The sequence below is a fragment of the Ursus americanus genome, chromosome 24, assembly GCF_024610735.1.
Source record: "Ursus americanus isolate L20-20 chromosome 24, mUrsAme1.1.p, whole genome shotgun sequence".
In the NCBI taxonomy this organism is placed as follows: domain Eukaryota; kingdom Metazoa; phylum Chordata; class Mammalia; order Carnivora; family Ursidae; genus Ursus; species Ursus americanus.
The window spans coordinates 6,193,086-6,207,071 of record NC_142150.1 but is presented as its reverse complement, the minus strand read 5'-3'; the positions used below and the strand labels follow the sequence as shown (position 1 = coordinate 6,207,071).

The 13,986-nt window shown below is 33.3% G+C and overlaps 1 protein-coding gene across 29 annotated transcripts in view; it reads left to right on the top strand.

Annotated features, from left to right (window-relative positions):
- The window catches only part of SOX6 (SRY-box transcription factor 6), a 586,648-nt gene that overhangs the window by 91,009 nt on the left and 481,653 nt on the right, over positions 1 to 13,986 (top strand). For all 29 annotated transcript variants that reach the window (XM_087855313.1, XM_087855321.1, XM_087855326.1 and 26 more), the window contains one exon: positions 9,718 to 9,789. The gene's annotated coding sequence lies outside the window, so the exon portion shown is untranslated. The remainder of the gene's footprint in view (positions 1 to 9,717; positions 9,790 to 13,986) is intronic.

Genomic DNA, 13,986 nt, shown 5'->3' with positions numbered 1-13,986 from the left:
CATATGGTCCTAAGTGAGTTATATGTCTATTTCCTTGTCTGTAAACTTGGGCGTATCTCATTCTGGTATCTCTAATATTTTTCATTTAGGAAAAGAGGTAATTTCTGATAGATGCCACGTGGGATCTTGTCTGGACTTTACAGTGAAATCTTTAAGTTGTTATGAAGAATATGCAGCAAAACGATAAGGGTCTTTTTACATGATTCTCTTCATTTGTTTCTGTGTTTTTGAGAATGAACAAAAGACTTAATAAGGTCTGAGAAAGACAGTCTATAATGTGTGACTGAGCTCCCCATGGGTATGCAGTGTGTTGTTACTGAGTTTGATGATGGAGTAGCATTGCAAAAGACACAACTCTCGGGTCATGTATCCTTGAGACAGTCTTCTTTAAAATGTGAGTGGTTATATTAGCTACCAGGTCATTGGTGTAAGTTGTTACTTGGGCATATTTCAAGGAAAAAGCAAAAATAAGAATACATTTATAAAAGACATTTCCATCTAGCATGTTCATATCTCTAAACCTTACTAAAACTTTGGGAGCTAGATAGTAATATCTCCATTTCCTATGCATATTCTTTATTTACTTATATATATTTTTAAAGGGTTTTTTTAAGATTTTATTTTTAAGTAATCTCTATACCAAATGTGGGTCTTGAACTAACAACTCTGAGATCAAGAATCTAATGCTCTAGCAACTGAGCCAGCCAGGTGCCCCTCCTATGTGTATTCTTTATTTCAGGAAAGGAGATTGTATAGCTTTATAATTTGATTTCTTCACCTAACAAATCTCACACAAAATTAATAATTTGTCTCCTTTACTAGACTTGGAACTTCTTGAAGTTACCAACTCTATTCATTTTTGTTTTTTTTTTAGTACTTAACATAGTGTGTGGTGCAGAGCAAACAGTAAATGATGAATAGCTATGATTTATTCTAGGAATCAGGACTCTTAGATAATTAGCCATAGTCACCAGATCTTTATTTTTCTCTTCTTTTAGCGTCTCTCCCCCTTTCAATTTCTATCATGAACTGAGCAATTCTTTAAAAGTATAAAGTGCTATATACATGCTATGTAGCAAGTTAAGACCATATTGACTCTGAATTCACATAAATTGTTTTCTGGTCTGAATCCAGTTGATAATGCAGCTGTTATTTTTATAATCTTATCCTAAGTACATATTTGCACAACAGGCGGTGTCAACTCATCTAAGTAACTTGGTGTTATTTGCCTGATACATTAAATTATAGAGCTCCATTACTGAAGTCATTATTTGTGGTTAAGAGGGAGTTGTACTGAGAGTGGTAACAAGAAGAGTTTTTTTAATATGAATATCAAACTGGACCCTCTTCAGATGTCTTTAAATATATCTTGATTTAACTACCTAGAAATGCAAGGAGCAGTCCTTCCTCCTTTGTGTATTAGTTTACTCCACAGAAAATAGTAGGCTGATTTAAAAAAATATCTGGGCTTAAAAATTAGTACTTTTTGCAAGCTTTTGTTAAATGATTAAAGTGTTCTGACACTTTATTTTGTGAGCAGGACTCCGGAGAGAAAACTCAGCAGGGATGGAATCCTTTCCTTTTTCTGGGTATGATAATGCAGTGCAAATGTTGAGACTATTCTAACTATAATATTTATCTTACAATGAATCCAAATTGTCAGTTGCTGGAGATCTGGAATTGTGCTTTATTGTTCTTTATCCCTAGAGGTTCCAATTCATGTTATGCATCCTGTGGGCTCTCAGAAATGTTAATTGAATTGCTGGAGAATTGCTTGTATCATTCTCAAATTAAAAAAAAAAATACAACATCCTACAATAACTAAGACTTAATTTTTAAGTTAAATTCCCTTGTCTAGCTTCTAATTCTCCTTACATTTAAGAAAATATTTTATTTTTAAAAATATTTTATTTATTTATATGAAAGAGAGAAAGTGAGTGAGAGAGAGAGAGAGAGCATGACCCAGGGAGGGGGAGAAGCAGACTCCCCTGCTGAGCAGGGAGCTCGATCTTGACCTGAGCTGAAGGCAGTCACCTAACCAACTGAATCACTCAGACGCCCCGAAAATATTTTATTTTTTAAAAACAGGAACTCCAAAATCATTGAGAATCTTTTCCATAAGATAAGACATTTTATAGAGTTACAAGATTTTTGTTTATGCACAAAAGCTTTTGTAAGCTTACCCACATTTAACACAGTTGCCCTTTAGTCCAGCAGTCATTGAATTTTAGTGTGGATAGGAATTACCTGGGGGCTATGCTTTAAAATAGATTCCTAGGCCATACTCTCAGAATTGCAGAATCAATGGGTTTGGGTGGGGCCCAACAGTCTTTTTAAAAAAATTAGTTTTAATAAGCATACCAGGTGGTTCTGATATAGGGAGTCTGAGGATTATGGTTTGATAATCACTTTTTTCTCCAGTCCTACTTACACAAGTCTTTCTCTGAGTTCTGTTATTAAACTGAATACCATGTATGTCTGAAACTAGATAGGCTGCAAGAAAAAAAATATCAAAAAACAATAATACATGTTATTTCCAAGAAGGAAATTTTGCTAAGAAAAGCATGGTATGTGAAAGAACACATGAAAGAGAACAAGTTTACTGTGTGAAAAGTTCTAAAATATATTCTGAATGTCTTTTTGGCCCACTGCTAATTTTTTGTTTGATTCTGGTCAAGTGACCTTGCTGCCTTATGTTGTGTTTATGAATTTTTTTTTATAGTCAAGACCTCAAAATACAAGAGTTTTGGGATTAAGTTACATGGTGATTCTGTAAATAGGTTTTGGAAGTTTGTTGCCCAAATTTTTGCCTTGGTTCATAGCAGTAAGCTGCTTTTGTAAAGTATAAGACATGCTCCCTTCCTCTAAATAATCTCATTCATTTTTCATGTAGACACAATTTTTATACTGACTATCCTTGTTCACAGATAGACTTCTTGAATTGTTATTTCAGGAGGGCAGTAAAGTGTTGGCAGTTGTGAAAACATGTCAAACTTAGGCAATTTTACCTCTGATTTTCTATTCTGCTACACATGTTGGTAGAGGTGAACTGGTGCGCCTAGAAAATACACCATTAATTTCTCTTCTTAGGACCGAGAAATACCTTAATCTGGCCATGTACAATGTGTTAAAGTTGGCTTAGGAAATGTTACATTAAAGTGTAAGCATATACTTCTCAGTGGATGTGGATAAGATATAAAATTGTTAAATCTTAGAGTGGTAGGGACTTTTAGAGTAGGACTGGCATAGTAGTTCTTGAATACCATCTACAGCTAGGCTGGCTTTAACAATCACCTGTGGAGCTTTCAAAAAGTGGAAACTCCAGGCCCACTCAAGGAGATTCTCATTTAGTAAGTCTCCAACAGGGCCCAGAAATTCAAACATTCTAAAAGATTTCTAGTCAATTATAATCAGCTAAGTCTTATTGTAGGAATTCTTTTTTTGTTGTTAAATTTTTTATCATGTTATGTTAGTCACCATACAGTACATCCTTAGTTTTTGATGTAGTGTTCCATGATTCATTGTTTGCGTATAATACCCAGTGCTCCATGCAATATGTGCCCTCCTTAATACCCATCACCGGCCTATCCCAATGCCACACCTCCTCCTCTCTGAAGCCCTGTTTGTTTCCCAGAGTCCATAGTCTCTCGTGGTTCATTCCCCCTTCTGTTTATACTCCCTTCCTTCTCCTACTGATCTCCCCGCTATTTCTTATGATCCATAAATGAGTGAAACCATATGATAATTGTCTTTCTCTGCTTGAGTTATTTCACTTAGCATAATCTCTTCCAGTTCCGTCCATGTTTCTGCAAATGTTGGGTAATTGTTCTTTCTGATGACTGAGTAATATTCCATTGTATATATGGACCACATCTTCTTAATCCATTCGTCTGTTGAAGGGCATCTTAGCTCCTTCCACAATTTAGCTATTGTGGACAATGCTGCTATGAACACGGGGGTGCATATGGCCCTTCTCTTCACTATGTCTGTATCTTTGGGGTAAATACCCAGTAGTGCAATTGCTGGGTCGTAGGATAACTAGATTTAGTTTCTAATATAAAAATATTGATAAATGTGACCATAGCCCTTTGGGATTTTCTGTAATTTTTAGAAATGTAAAGGAGTCTTGGACCAAAGAGTTTGAGAACCACTGGAATAGATGGTCTCTAAAGTTCATTCCAGCTAACCAGCTTTAGAACATGCGACCATTCTAATGTAACATGGTTCCTGTAAGATTTCTTAGCCATTCTCCTCTGAATGCTTGTCAATGTCCCTTTTAAATTGTAGCTCTCAATACTAAAATCATATTGAAGATGTAGGTCGAGCAGCATGGAATAGATGAAGAAGCTATTAGAAGGAGGCTTCAATAATAACTATCTTTGGAGATCTTTCAGAAAAGGGGAAATTCCTGTTTTTTTGAGGAAATCAATTCTTGTTCCAGGAAAGCAGAATGTTGAACTAGGTAGCATTTTAAATTGTCCTCCTTGACACTTCAGAAATACTCTTACTTTTGCCTTAGAAGAAAAGAATGTCAGTAACTAAACCCTCATTTTCCATTCACTATTGTGATGTTCTTTATTAGCATTTGCATTGAAAAAATTGGACATTAGCTTGGTATCAGTTCCTTTGAAAGATGAAATTGACATTTTACTTTTATAGTTAATTCAAAATCTACATAATTTGGTATACTTATTAAAAAGAAAAGGGAAGATAAGAATTATGGAGTTCAAGAAACATGGCTTTAGCCTACAAATGGTATCTAAAAACAACAAAAGTGATAATAATAGTAAAGAAGGTTTTACATTTTTAAAAAATTGATGCAGTTTGGGGGAGAATAGCAGTTGTAATGAAAAATAAAATCTCCAGGAAAACTTATTTGAATTGGCATATAGGATTATTTTTTAATGCCTCCCTAATATTTGTTTGTTTGTTTATTTATTTATTTATTTAAAATATTTTATTTATTTATTTGTTTATTTGAGAGAGAGAAAAAGAGAGAGAGCATGCACCCTTGAGCAGGGGGAGGGCAGAGGGAGAAGGAGAAGCAGACTCCCTGCTGAGCAGAGAGCCCAACTTGGGGCTATATCCCAGGACCCTGAGACTATGACCTGAGCTGAAAGCAGACGCTTAACTGACTGATCCACCCAGGCGCCCCCTCACTAATCTTTATTTTGATGTATAAAAGACCAAGCACTGATATCTTTTCAAGTCAGTTGAGAAAATAAATGCTTTAAAGGGAGTTGTTTTAACTCAGTGCCTCATTACGTATGACATTATTAAATCAATGATTCCGTATATTTAAAAAATTTAATCTTTGACTTGAGTTTTAAACATGCGATAGCTATAATTTAATGTAAAGGTGAACAAAATTTTGTTACAGGTGTTTTTGGAAGCACTTCTCTACTTAAAAAAAATACCTCAGAATCATTGACTCTCAGGGTTGGAAGGTCATTTAATCCAGCCATCCTTTTGATGCTTGAAACTTCTTGCTAAATCAAATAATAATAATAATAATAATAATTTAAAAAGGATAAGGATAAAAAAAGAAATGGGTGTGACTTAGAGACAGCTTTAAGAAAGGTTTAAAAAATCTTTGAAAGCTTTTAAAGTGTAATTATACAGGGAGGTGGCAGTGTTTTTATTTGCTGTTTACTTTTGATCTATTACCTATTTTTGGTAGAGTGAGACATGCTTTTGTGAAAATGTTTATGGTTTCTTGACTGGATGTCAAAAGACTTGTTTGAAGTTGCCTTGTAATTCAGAGATTTTTCTTTTTGTAACTAGTATTAATATTTGGCTTTGGCTGCCAGAATAATAGTAAGTTAGTCTGGGTTTGGGTGACTACTTTTGAAGAGATAATATACTGAATTTTAGAAATAGCTTTATTGTTTGTGAACAAATTAGACATGTTAAGTGTAAATAAATCTAAATAACACCAACTTATAAGAATGAGAAAGTAAAAATAAGCCTATATCTCACTCAGTGTTAACATTTTTGCTAAATTGAACGTTACTTTGTGAAACTTGCGTGCACATGTATGTGTGCAGGTACACATACTTAATTTTCTATAAACTGGTTATTATACATGTATTTTTTAAATTCAACAATACATTTGGTCATCTTTTCATATCAATAAATATACATTTATATCAGAATTTTTAATATTTATAGTGTTATATGTATGTATCATAATTTACTTATCCAGTTAGTAGGTTCTTTCCAATTTTTGGCTGTTGTAAAAATGCTGTAATGAACATACATATTATATAAATATATATATGTGTGTATATATATATACACACGCATACATATATAACATACATATTATATATACACACATATATATACATGCATATATATGTGTGTGTGTATATATATATATATACGCATATATATATATATGCGTATATATATATATATATATACATATATCTTTTAACATTTTTGTGATTAGTTCCTTAGGATAAGTTTTGGAAGTAGCATTGCAAATTCAAAGGAAATTGACATTAAAAATTTTAACACTTACTCTCAAATTACCATTCAAGAAAGTTGTACCCAGTTTATAATCTCATGGTGTAGGAAAGTGTTTTTTCTCCCACACCCTCACTAATAATAGTTTTTGTCCAGTTTATAAAATATTTTGCCAGTATTTTAGTGAAAATATTTTATTTATATTTCTTTGATTATTAGGTAGATTATACACATTTTTGTGTTATTGGACATTTGTATTTCTTCATTTGTATATTTCCTCTTTGTATTCTTTTTTTTATATATTGAAGTGCTTGCAACAATGCACTTTTTATTTAATAAAGTAAGGATGTACAAAAGATTTGACAGTCAGAGAATATGAACCATGCCACCACCATGGTCAGATGTGAGAGTCTGTGGCCCAGGTTGAATTATTGATAGTTTTAAGAATCCTTGAGGGGAAAGGCGATGACCTTTAAAAAAAAAAGTTATCTATCAATCAATTGAGATATAATTTACATATAACACTGTATTAGTTTTAGGTTTACAACATATGATTTTACTTATTTAAAAAATTGTTCATGTTCATATTGTCTGATACAGTCTCTCACCCACGGTCATCATTTGCTGAATGAACGAATGAACACACAGAGTAATGGGACAATCCATGGTGACTGGATGTTCTGAGGATTCATTTTCCTAAACAGATTGTGATTTTCCAGAATAGATGGTAATCTGCTCTGGGAATTCCTTCTCTATCTTTTTAGGTTTGTGCTGCCCTTAAGACCAAAGTGGTCACTTTTATTTTGGAAATGGCCCAAACTTTTCTAGTTCTTAAAGAAGTAATTTACTTCAAATTGTGTGTTAATTCTTGTGAGTTAATTCTTAAATCTTTTCCCATCACAAGATATTACTTGTTTATTCCTAAATTGTCTGCAGGACGAAGTATGCATTAAAGTCTTTTTTTTCATAACAATGAACTGTGATTTTAGAAGCTTATGCTTTTTAAATTGTTTGCTCCAAAATTCACCAGTAGTATAAAGCAGATACAGAGTTGCTTTTAACATATGTGGTAAGACTGCACTGATATGACAGATTAGATTTATTGATTTCATATTGATGTATAGTAGAATATTATTTGCCCTGAATGTCTAGAATCTGATTTGTTCCAAATTTAAAATATTTCCAGAGTTAGAGATCTTAACTCCTAAAGAGTCCAATGATTGAAAAAATGAGATATATGTCAGCCACAATATTTTTTGGATGCATTTTATTTTATCTCCATCATTTAAATGCAAATGAAGGAATGGGATATAGTCTGTATTTTTTTATAATAATTTTTTATTATGTTATGTTAGTCACCATACAGTACATCCCTAGTTTTTGATGTAAAGTTCCATGATTCATTACTTGGGTATAACACCCAGTGCACCATGCAATATGTGCCCTCCTTAATACCCATCACCGGCCTATCCCAATCCCCCACCTCCCTCCCTTCTGATTTTGCATAATTCCAATTCATGCCTTTAAAGGAATAGTTGCCGGAAAGACAAGGTGTGATTATTTGTATAATATGTAAGTATTGGATTCTCCCAGAGTTTGTGCTTTTGGGTATTCAGCATTTTGCTATATGTTTATTTTGTGGATAACTTCAAATTATAATTTAAAACTCAGGGCAGGATAAAATGTAAGAATAGCTTATATCAGAACAAGTATTCTTTGCTGGCTTTCAATAGTACACAGAGTGTGTCCACATAGTGTTATGTAGTGTCCCAGATAAAATTGTTCTCCTGGAAAACATCAGAAAGCTGTGAGGAAGCAAAGGGTGTTATACCAAAAATAAATTCAGAGCTACCTTCCCTGGCCAGACTCTTCTGTACTTCTTGCATCCACAGAAGTAGGCATCATAGAATTGTTCGAAACTGGTGAAACTGGAGTGAAGAAGGCCTGAGGCACCATTCTTTACAAAGAGAAGGAAGGCTAGTGAAGAAAGCTAATAGGTGTATTAACCATCAATACATAAAACTGTCCAAATGCCCAGAACTTTACTATCTATCAGTCCTGACTGGAAAATAGAATAAATTATCTGGGTCACTTAGGCAAAAGCATATTACAGGAGCTGGGGAAGGGCTGAGTTAGATATTTATTTCATATCCTTAATTTCAGATGCCTAATTCATTATGGCCATTTGTGCTATATATAAAATATTGGAAATAGTGTTTCCTACCAATGATGTTGATCAAGGTTCACTTTTTTCCAGAATGAATTTTATTTAAATCTAGTTAGCTAACTAACGAGGTTTGTTAAATAACCTAGATGTTACAGCTATATTTAAAAAACATGGATTGAATAAAACTAATCTCTAAGTCTAGGAAAGTTTCTGACCTAAATTAGGAGCTCAAGCTCCATTATTATTTTAAGTTGAACACTACTCATAGCCATTCTCACATTTTGGAAAGAATATGGCCTTCGCAACAAAGTTTCTTTGTTTTCATGGAACTAAAAATGTGCTGTATTTAGACCAAACAATAAAAATAAACTACCAAACTACCTTCTAATGCATGGGGGTTCTGGAGAGAGGAAACCATAGATATTTAGAGGCATAAAGTGACTCATTGTGCTAGTTAAAACTTTTTACAAGGCTAGCTCTGTGTGTTTGAGTTGCATCTGTTACCTCTTCAGCCAGAACTAAAGTGTGTGCATGCAAAAGAATTTTGGATTGGATTGTGCCTCATACAGAATGCATTACATATAGCCTAAGTGTCTAAATGGGTTCCATACCTTTAACAGAATAAAAAGTGCATCTTTTCATTTTTATTCTACCTGTAATATATTCCTGTTGGACGCATCCAAGATATTTTCTGTGAAGTGCATTCATTTTAACTTGCAGACATAAATTAAACATGTTCTTCAAATGTAATGTGTAAGCCTCTATTCCCTCAAAAAAATTTTTACTCCTTTTTTTTTTTTTTTTTTACTTATTGATACTTTAAACACCTACTTTACTACTGACTTTTTTTTTTTTTAAAGCCATAATGAACAGAGATGCTGTATTCCTAGAGGTAGAACAATGGAATAATTGTCTCTTTTGGTATTATCATCTTGGAAAAATTTGTTAGAGTAGATGGGGACAACTGTCTGAGTTAAAAACAGTATAATTTATAGATAGAATGTATATACTCCTTTAATAAAACATATAAATGCAATTTACTTATATTTTAAAATTTCATTTTCTGTCTAAACTTTCAGGTCACTTTCATGAATTCAAAGGCAATTTACCAGTGATTTCTGGGTGCTGGGGCTGATTTTTTGTCCGTATTTGTAAGTATTGGTTTATTTATTGCTTTTCTCATTGCATAATGAAACAGTTACAGTTTATAAACAAGAGCTTAATTCCTTTTGTGTGTGAATTTTTATTATTTTTTCTGTTGCTTTAAGTGTTACTAAGTTTTTGTAAGTGTTTTCTTAAGAGGACTATAGAAATAGTACCAGCTGGTGAAAAAAAAAAACCCAGTTTATTGTGATTTCCAGTGAAATAACACAATGGTGGGGCCCATTACAGTAAGCTGAAAGAATAAATATCTTACTTTTTGAAGATGGGTCTCAATTATAGGAATGAATTACCTTAAAGGGGCTAGTCTATATACACATGAATAATTTACCCTGCTAAACTTCTTACAGTCTTCTGGTTGTCTGGACTTGAAAAGTACTATGTGCCTGTGCACATAGAAAAGACATGAGATGATATAGAATTCAAAGAGCTGTCAGCGCACGAGGAGATTATGTACTAAGGAGCCAAAGGCTTATTTAGTGAATGTATAATGTGTATCCAAATGGGGGTATTCCTGCTTTCTTCGCCATCCCCAAAACAGTATTAAATTTTAAATGATATTTGGGAGAACAAAGATAGTTTTTTCTCAGAAAAGAGGTAAATTTCAAGAAAAAAAATGGAATGAACTTGAATGATCAATTACAGTACTTTAAATTGATATATATTTATTAGTATAGAAGTAGTTCAGAGTATGAGGCAGGTATTAAAAATGGCTATATACATATAAGACCATAAGTTACTTGAGTTTAAAATATATTAAATGTGTATTTTGTTGGAATCTAAGGAGCTCATAAACATTTGATAACAAAGACAGAGGAAACTTGTCCTCTGTTAGTGTACTCCTGCAAAGGAGTTTTAGAGGATGTACTTCCAGGAAAAGTATTTTAAAAAAGCCAATATTATAAGTTCGAGTTTAAGTTATTCAGTATCTAAGCAGAGCACAGTGAATATTTATTTAAAACCAGCTTTATCTTTCTTTTAGTAGTAGCATTGATTGGGACAAGGATTTTGAATCAACTTAAAACATAGATGTGAATGTTTAATATAGTTTAATGCATTTTGCATATATTTAATGCTTTATGAATGAGTACATTATTTTTATGGAACTATCAATTCACATTTTATTATTTGAAGACAATTCTTATGTAAAACACAAAATATTAAACTGCATGTCTCCTTTGTATTAAATGTAAGCTTTTAATTTGTGCAAGGTATCATAGTGAGGATTAGGAGGCGAAGAAGATGGAGAAAGAAATGTAAAGTATCTTTGAAGGGCTCTCATGAAAAAGGATAATTCCAAGGAGTTGAGCTTATCCTATTAGAAATCTGAGTGAAAGGAAACAATTTTGAGTTGTTCAAATCCTATCTTAGTTGCTTTGTCCTTTCTTTTACCTTCTTTTTCTCTTCTTTCATATCATTCAGTCATTTCCTTTAGTAAGTTTTTTAGGATGACTAGATTTTTAAAATGACAAATACAAGATAATTACTGGCAGTTCAACCAAAATGGCCTTTATTAAAATATTAAAATACAGTTTACATTTCTCATTACCAAAGGCTCTCTTTTCTGATTTCTTTACTCCTTGTCTGTGTTCCCCCTCCACCAGACATACATAGGCTAGCTTTGACTGGAGGTGATCCAATTAGCTGAGATTTTTCTAGCTATCTAACAAAGAGAGAGACTAAAATCAGAAGAAGGGATACTGTCGCTATAGTTTTTATATGGTTATTTCTGGAGTTCAACTTAAAAAAAGACAATCTTTTAGTTAATTTTTGTCTGATCACATAGGCAGAAGTCATACTAATCATATGGACCCAAAGTAATTGTTTTTCAATCTTGAGAATTTCCATGTTCATTTAGGGCATGGACTTTGTTGTTCCTAAATTCAGTGGTCTCAACCTTTGTTAGGGCCATCTTCTAACTGTGGAACTTTCTTATTAAAGGATTGTAGCAGGATACTATGACTAAGATAAGTCAGATAAAGTTAACATGGCATCCAGAATGCTTGAGTTCCCATCCCTTTCAATTATTGCAGAAACTGTCTACCACTTACACTGAATGATGAGTCAGGGAAAGCAATGGAAATATTTATCTGGTCTGGCCTAAGAACAAGCAAATGGGATCAGTGACAATGGCTTCTTTTAGGAACTTTATTTTTATTTATTTTTTTAAATAATATTTTTTTATTATGTTATGTTAGCCACCATACAGTACATCCCTAGTTTTTGATGTAAAGTTCCATGATTCATTACTTGCATATAACACCCAGTGCACCATGCAATACGTGCCCTCCTGAACTTTAATTTCCATCCTGGAACTGCTTATTTGCTACATGATCTAAGGCAGAAAGTTATACCTCATGGCCATGGGAAGGTTTCTTAGTAAGGTGTGCAGAAGCCAGTCTGTGAGATAAGGAAGGTGGGATATTGTTTTGCACATCCATAATGAATGGGCCACACCAAGGGTGTGTGAGAACGGACTGGATCTTACCTACTTAGGTCAACTACCTGTGTCAGGAGAGGAAAACACTGTGAAGGAAAATGGTTATCTTCTCAGATGCTGAAAGCATCTTATTCTATTTTTTTTCCTCTTTAAAAAATAAAACTACCCTTGTCTTTTTCAAAAGTAGGCATTGTATAAGAAGACCTTGTTTTGCATGTTAATATCTCACATTTAATTTTTTATCTCTAATTTAAAAAATAATTGTATAATTCTGATCAATTTTTACCAGGGCAATAAATTATTGGTTAAAAAAATGAAACAAAACAGAGGTAGGTCACCCTGCTTTTTCAGGTTACCCAGGCCTTTTAAATAATTTGATGATGAATTTACTTTTATAAAATTCTGTCTCTGTTCATGGTCTTGAATGGTGACGTTTTCCCTGAAAAGATACAAAAATATTTTATTCTCTGGCACAAGAAGTGATTATTGCTTAGCCCCACGCTCGAGGCAATAATAAGAGTATCTTAATTTGGTATAACACTTGCTTCTACATACATTAAATTGGCTGAGTTTTGTAAAAACTGTTGGGTGAGTAGGAATTATCCTTATTTTTGTAGAGTAGCAGTACTCAAATATAGGGATTCATGGTATAAATTCAGTGCTCTTTCCATAAAACCAAGCCATCCTGTCACGGAGAGAATTTTAGCTCTCTTTCTTTTGTTGTTTTTGATCACTATCTCAGTGTCCATTTGGTGGCTGTACAAATATTTTTGAAAAGTTGAGGTAGAGTAAGTCAGGGAGGAGATTGTAGAGTGCCTTCTGCTAATTCATTTCCTCATTTCCTGGATCATTTGCTCCTCCCTGACATTCTCCTATCTCCCTATTCCAAAACTGCCACACGTCGTGCTTCAGCTGAAATTTCTTGAATTGCGTAGATTTTCAGGAAACAAACAAAAAATCACAAATTCATCTCTTTGTGGTATTTTAAAATGGAAAGAAATCTGTTTCAGACTGAGCATAACCCAGACCACAGCTCCCTCGGTGAGAATGCCTGTGATTTTCAGGACAAGTAGGTCTAAGTGCATTATCTTTAAAAAATATTATTCCAGGCTAATCTTGACATAGAGCAGGTAAATAAAAAAGATGAGCTGTGAAAATCCACAAATAGGGTTTGAATGCCATTTTCCATGACAACGGGAGCTGCCCCATGAAAGCATTAATGCTGGGAATGTAAGGAATTTAAAATTGTGCCTTCTCAGTTTTACAGTTGTGTGCTCATGTTAATTAGAGATATACTGACATTTGAAGTATCTACATTAATACACCAGCTACTGTACATTTGTGAACTGTGGCCAGAAATCTACTTTAATTGAAAGCAGTTCACTAATCTGAATGTGTATATCCATTACATTTTAAGCTTTTAAATTTTATATACTAGTGCCCTTAGATACTTGTTCTTTCTGCTCTCTTCACTTTCTGTTTCTAATTTATTTATACCTGAAAGGACAGCCTGGCCTATTTTAATCTCCTAGTGGTGTTTTGGAGCAATATTGATGGAATTTTGAGAAAAAAAAATGTTTTTAATAGTGTCCTTTATTTGCTGTAGTTTGAATCTCTTTCTAAATTGTTGGTTTTTCTTGCAAACCTGTAAGATGGCCTGCCACCGAAATAAGGCAGGATTTAGGTTTATGGAATTTGCTTCACTGGCTATATTTAAGCACTAAAAAGCTACTCTTCACAGTCACGC